Source organism: Neophocaena asiaeorientalis, unplaced genomic scaffold (assembly GCF_003031525.2).
Source record: "Neophocaena asiaeorientalis asiaeorientalis breed wild unplaced genomic scaffold, Neophocaena_asiaeorientalis_V1.1 scaffold346, whole genome shotgun sequence".
In the NCBI taxonomy this organism is placed as follows: domain Eukaryota; kingdom Metazoa; phylum Chordata; class Mammalia; order Artiodactyla; family Phocoenidae; genus Neophocaena; species Neophocaena asiaeorientalis.
In genome coordinates, this window is record NW_020175400.1 from 2,935,523 (window position 1) to 2,941,522 (window position 6,000).

A 6,000-nucleotide genomic window follows, 5' to 3' on the forward strand; every position below is an offset into this window, starting at 1 on the left:
CTAAGGAAAGCTTGGAAGGGGAGTGGCCAGTCCTCTCCTCAGCTGGGTCCCGCTGATGGCAGAACATCAGCTGGCCCAGGTGACTATGCAGAGTCCCTGGGCCCTGGCCAGGGTGGGATGGGGCTACTAAGGTGGCTGGGCCAGTGGGGCCTGTTCTTAGCTGCCACGTTCCGGAGATAGAGCATTGGGAGCTGGGAGACTGGGCCCTTGTTCCAGCTCTGACAGCCACACCTCTAGCCAGGACATACTCTTTTCTAGGTCCCAGCTTTTATATCTATGACAAGAGAAAGATGCACCACAAGATGGCTTTCAAAAGACATAAAATCAGAGTTGTTCTCATAGAACCTGACACAGACCCTCACAATCACTGCCCCTCTCAACTCACTTCTGTGGCCCCTGAGGGGTGTTAGAGACATCCGCCCCCATGCCGACTCCTTGTGGAGCATGGTTTGAAAAGCACTAGATTGAAGTCACTCAGCAGACTTTGACTGGGCACCTACTGCATGCTAAGCATTTTCTAGGTGTTGGAGACAGAAGACGATCAAGACAGACAGGGCTCCTGTCCCATGCAGCTTTTGTTCTTGGAGGGGCTGGGAAGGGGGCAGACAACCACCAAGGGAAACAACCAAGCAGCAACTTTTAGATAGTGATAAGCTACAGAGAAAATGCAACAACGGATTGCTGGGGACGTTGGGGTAGAAGTGTTCATCTTCTTGAAATTGGGTGGCCAACTTAAAGGCTTCACCGAGGAGGTGACATTTGGACCTGAATGACCAGAATGAACCAGCTATGCAAAGTGATGTGGGAAGGGCATCCTGGCAGGGGAGACCATGTGGGCAAAGGCCCTGAGGTGGGAACGAAGTGGGAGGCCAGTGGCTGGAGGGTGGTGGGTGAGGGGAGAGTGAATCGTGGATGCTGAGATGGCAGGGAAACAGTACCTGAGGGCCTTGGGCCAAAGAAGGGGATTGGGCTTTATTCTTAGTGTGAGAGGACCACATCTCTATGGCCTTCTAAGAGCCTCTGCAATCCCCAGAAGGCTGAGGCAGGCGTGATTGCTGCCTGCATCTAAGGGTAGGTCATCCCACAGGGTACTTGCAGTGACTGAGGAGTAGTCCAGACTAGTTGCCAGTTTCCAGCCATCGAAGTTGCCTGAGCCTTATTTGGTGTATATAAGAGTTTTGCTGACCCCCGTGGGTAAAGCCCAGGCACCCCCAGGCACTGAGAGGGCAGAGGGAGCTCCTGAGAGACAAGCGATGGAGGCCGAGGTGGGTCGAGGGGGCAGTAGGAGGCCAAGGCTCTGAGTCAGTGCTAGGAGCTTCCTTGACTAACAAAGCTACTCCAATCCCCAACCCGGCTACATAGCAGTCCTCTCCCTCAGGGATGGGTTTGAAGACAATCTACGCAATCAGGTTCCCTCACACCAGGGGGACCCTGTCTCTTAAAACATCACCAAAGCGAGTTACAGCAGAAGCCACTGCAGGCTGGGCTTAGGAAGCAAGTAGGAATCCCAGAATGAGGCTGCCCTAAGGGGAATTAAGGGCTGAGGAAAGGGCTGAAGAAGCCCCCTGGCTGGGCTGTGTGACCCTGGGTGGGGGTGATGCCCACCGATGGAGTGGTGAGGACAGGGGATAGAGACAGGTAGGTAGACAGGGTACCTCTTTGCTCAGCTCTGGGGCTGCCATTCCCCCCCGGGGATGCTACTCACTGAGACTTCTGGGAGACTGGTGCCCCCTGGAGTCAGACAGCCAGTAGAGCACACAGGGTTAGGCCTGCAGCCGATGGGGTAGGAGGCAGGGCAGTCAGGTCTGGAGAGAGAAAGTGTTCAGATGCAGGACTCAGCCAAGGAGCCAGGGCCCCACCCTCCGGAAAACCACACTGAATGTTCTACCTCTCTCCCCATTTTTCTTTTAAATCCAGGAAAAAAAAGGAACTAAAATGAGCTTCCAACATGACCACCCTTTAAACGGAAGGTAGCAGGTAGGAGAGGTTGGGTCCAGCCTTGCCCTGGGGGTGGAGAGGGCTTGTTGGGTCAGTGACTGCATTTGAACTTTAGGGTTTTAAGCTCTACTTGCTGGGGTCTCCCTTGTCCCGGCTTGGCCCTGGGGCGCTGGTGCAGCAGCCTCATTCCTGCTGCAGCATCAGACCTGGCTGACTGCCTAGATCAGCATCTCTAGACTGAGTCCCTCACTCTGCTCTAGGGAAGAAGAGTTCTCTGGTCACATTCAATGTGAGGAACTTGATGGAGATTTCCAATGCCCCTTAGCATATTGAGAAGTCCTGCAAGAAAGGGCACTTTTTATTCTGTTTAACCCTTAGGGATGAGATCCTTTTTACATGCAATGCTACTGACATCCCTGGAAGGAATGTTCTACTTTGGGGAACCCTGGCCTAGCTTTTTCTGCCCCTTGGGACAAAGGTACTTTACTCCAGGGTCAAGGACAATTGTGTTAAGGAAGAAGGGCCCCTGTCTCAGGCAGCAGAGGGGAGGCAGGCTTCCACTTTCTCACTCCCCTAGAGGACAAAGGTGAGGCCAGAGGCTGTAGTTCTGTCGGCAGGGAAGGGAGGACAAGTCACCTTGAGAGGCAGGGCTAGAGGGAGGGGCTTAGAACCAAACGGAACAAGAGGAACTGTTTTGGGCTTTAAACTAGGGGTTCAGAATCAGGACTGCATTAGAATCACCTGGGGAGATTTTGAAAAATGCAGATTACTAACCTGCCCCCCACTATCAACAATCTGTGGGGGCACATGAGGCCTGGGAATCCTTGTTTCTCAAAAGCTCCTTAAATGTTTCTGATTCTAGGGACAGAGGTTACCTCTGGTGACAGCCTTCCAGGCCCCTTTTTCAGTGCCTCGTAAAACTGGCAAACATCTGCTACATCCCTGAGTCATCCTAAAATCCAGGTGTTCCCCTGAACCATCTGAATAAGCATGTCAAAGTGAGGGGGTTTGGTCGGGAGGAGGAAGGAGCACCCTTGATGGGGAAGGGAAGTAGCGGAGGGAAGGTCAGGGAAGATCCAGGGTTTGTTGGGGAAAATACCCCTGCATATGACCCAGGGTGGTGGCCAGGACAAGGAAGCCCAGGTTTCTTGAGAGAGACGGGAGTCTGGGCTCCTCCCTTGCCTTGGACATTTCTCTTCTAAAGGATTTTCTTCCCAAAAGCAACCCTGGGGCCAGGAAGGACCCTGGAAGGACAGAGTCAGAAGGTGGCCCAAGGGTGGGCAATGGGTGGTCCCAGGACAAAATGTGTCCACAGTTGGATGGGATGGCACAGTGTTTATGTGACCTAGCAACTCCTATTACTGGTTTGGACGTGACATATGATGTGGAGGGAGGAGCCTCAGAAGCCTGGTTAATGCCGTGGCTCTGCCAAGAGCAGCCCGTGCCCTCCCAGTCCAAGGCCCTCCCCTCTCTGGGACTCAGTCTCTTCACCTGCATGATGAAGGAGCCAGGTGATTTAAATGTCTCCTTAGTCCCCCCTGTGCTGTAATGCTTCATGATTCTGAGAAGGCTCAGGGAAGTTTGCTGATTTCCCAAATCCACCCATTTGGCTAGTGGCTTTCAGTTAGGCCTTAATTTGTTGTGATTTCAACTCCATGTGGTTGAGTAATGGTTCCATTTTAAAGAAAGGAAAATGGAGGTATTCAATGACATGGCTGCACTGAGATAAGTCTCCAGGTTCCTGATCCTGATTTGGTCCTCTATTCAGCAGCTTCCTCAGTTCTGATGTCCCATTCCTACCTCCCTCCCCCCATGGGATCCTGCTCTTGGGACTGTCACAGCTCAATGGCTCAAAGGCTGTACCTGCAGTTCCCTCTAGAGGGCGCTGCTGCCTGGTGCGGTAACCTGACCCTAGCAGGCACTGGGAACCAGAGGTCCTGGCTTCTGGCTTTCTTGGGATAGAGTGGCAAAGTGGAGGATGCCTGTTTGGGTGTTGCTGGCACTTTCCTTGTCAAGAATTGAGAGGAATTTATAGTGCAGTGGTCCACTGGTTTGTTCATTCATTCATTCAGACTGTGCCCAGCACTGGTTTGGGCACAATGCACACCAGATACAAAACAGTCCTGCTTGGGCTTCACAGGCACCCCTTCACAGGCACCCCTTCCTGGACAGTAATTTCTCACTGGATCTCAACCTATGAGGGCAGGGCTTAGTATATCCATTTTACAGATAAGGAACCTGAGGCTCAGAGAGGTGAAACAATTTCCCCACATCACACAGCCAGTCAGTGCCCAGTTCATGTGAGTCCAAGTCAGTGCTCTTCCCCCTGCACACACTGGAGGATGCATACATTGGGCTTCTTGCTGCAGCTAACCGTTCTCCCATCTTCTCACCCCTTGCTGGGAGCTGTGTGTGTGAAGAGGTGCTGACCCTGCACCCCCAGAAGCAGAAGGCATTATTGTGGCAACCGTGTCCCAAACAGCAACCTTCTTTGACCTCATGATCACATGTCCGTACCTGCTGATACTGTAACTTTCCATAGTGGGACCTTTAAAAACCTCAGATAATCATAACAGCTGCTATTTTATTGTAGGTCTACTCTGTGTCAAGTCCTTTATTTGCTTCATCTTGAATTCTCTCAGCTGTCTCACAAGCCCAATTTCACAGGTGCAGAAACTGAGGCTCAGAGAAGATGACTTGTCTAAGTGCTCATAGTTCGGATTTCAACCTGTATCTGGGCCACCAGAGTCCAAGTTCTCTCTACTTTACCTCTGTGCCCTTGGCTCTTTTTTCATTTGTTGTCTCCTCTTTATTGCCTGCCAAACTCTCCCTTCTTGCCCTCCTACCACCAGCTTACCTTCCTGCTGTTACACACAGTTGGGCATGGGCTGACCCAATGACTAAGTGAAGATCTGGAGCAGAGTTTCTTAGTCTTGGCACTAGGGACATTTGGGGCTGTATAATTCTCTCTTGTTGAGGAGAAGGCACTGTCCTGTGCATTGTAAATGTTTAGCAGCATCCCTGGTCTCTACCCACTAGATGCCAGTAGTATCGCTCCTCTCCCACGGTGACAACAAAAATTGTCTACAGACACGACCAAATGTTCCCTGGGGGGCAAAATAGCTCCCCAGTTGAGAACCACTGCTTTATAGAAATGAGGGGTCAGGGTCAAGTTGATTATAACCTGTCTCCCCCTTTAGACCATGAGTGGCTGGAGGGCAGGAAGAGTGAATTGTTTTATTCACTGCTGTGTTACCCACACCTAATGCTGTGCCTGGCATGTGACAAGTGCTGCTGAAAGAAGAATGAATGAATGAATGAATGAATGAGTAGTTTCCACGGGCATGGTATGTTTCAGGATGAGGGCCTGAAGGCCTAGGTTCCCTTCCAGATCCTCACTGACCTGCACTGGGCTGGCCTGGAGCACAATACCTTTTCCTCTCTAGGCCTTGGTCCCCTTTGCCATCTCCTAAATAAGGGTCCTCACTGGCCCTGAAGCCCTGGACATCTGTGGCCTGGGAACTGCCATGTTCTACCTCAGAGGCCCGGAGTCCAGGGGTTGAGGAGAGGGGCTGTCTCCCAGGCTGGACATTAAGATCTGCCCAGTCTTGAGTTTCTCCTTCCTACTCTTGCTCCCCAAGTCAAATCAATTACAGAGAGACGGGGAGTACCCCCCCTCCCGCCCCAAGACCATATGCAGCAGAGGTGGCTCATTTTTTGGGTGTGTGTCTTAAAAGGAAAAACATGTAACCTCAAAGGTAACCAAATATCCAAATCACGGTGCCCAGCATCACACACCCCAAATCCACCTATTCATGAGTTTAACAAAAAGCTTCTTTAGGATACACTGTAAGGCCATTGAGAGGGAGAAAAGTCGCCTCTTACACGCCCAGGCCAGCCCACAGGGCCGCCCTCCCAGCACACACATACACACACTCACACACACACACACATACTCGGCCGCTTACAACAAGGCTCTGAGTTTTTAAAAGTAAACTCTACCGTTTCCGTTCTTGCCCTGGATTCAACTTTTGAAAAAAGGAACTGTTTTACTGTTTTCCC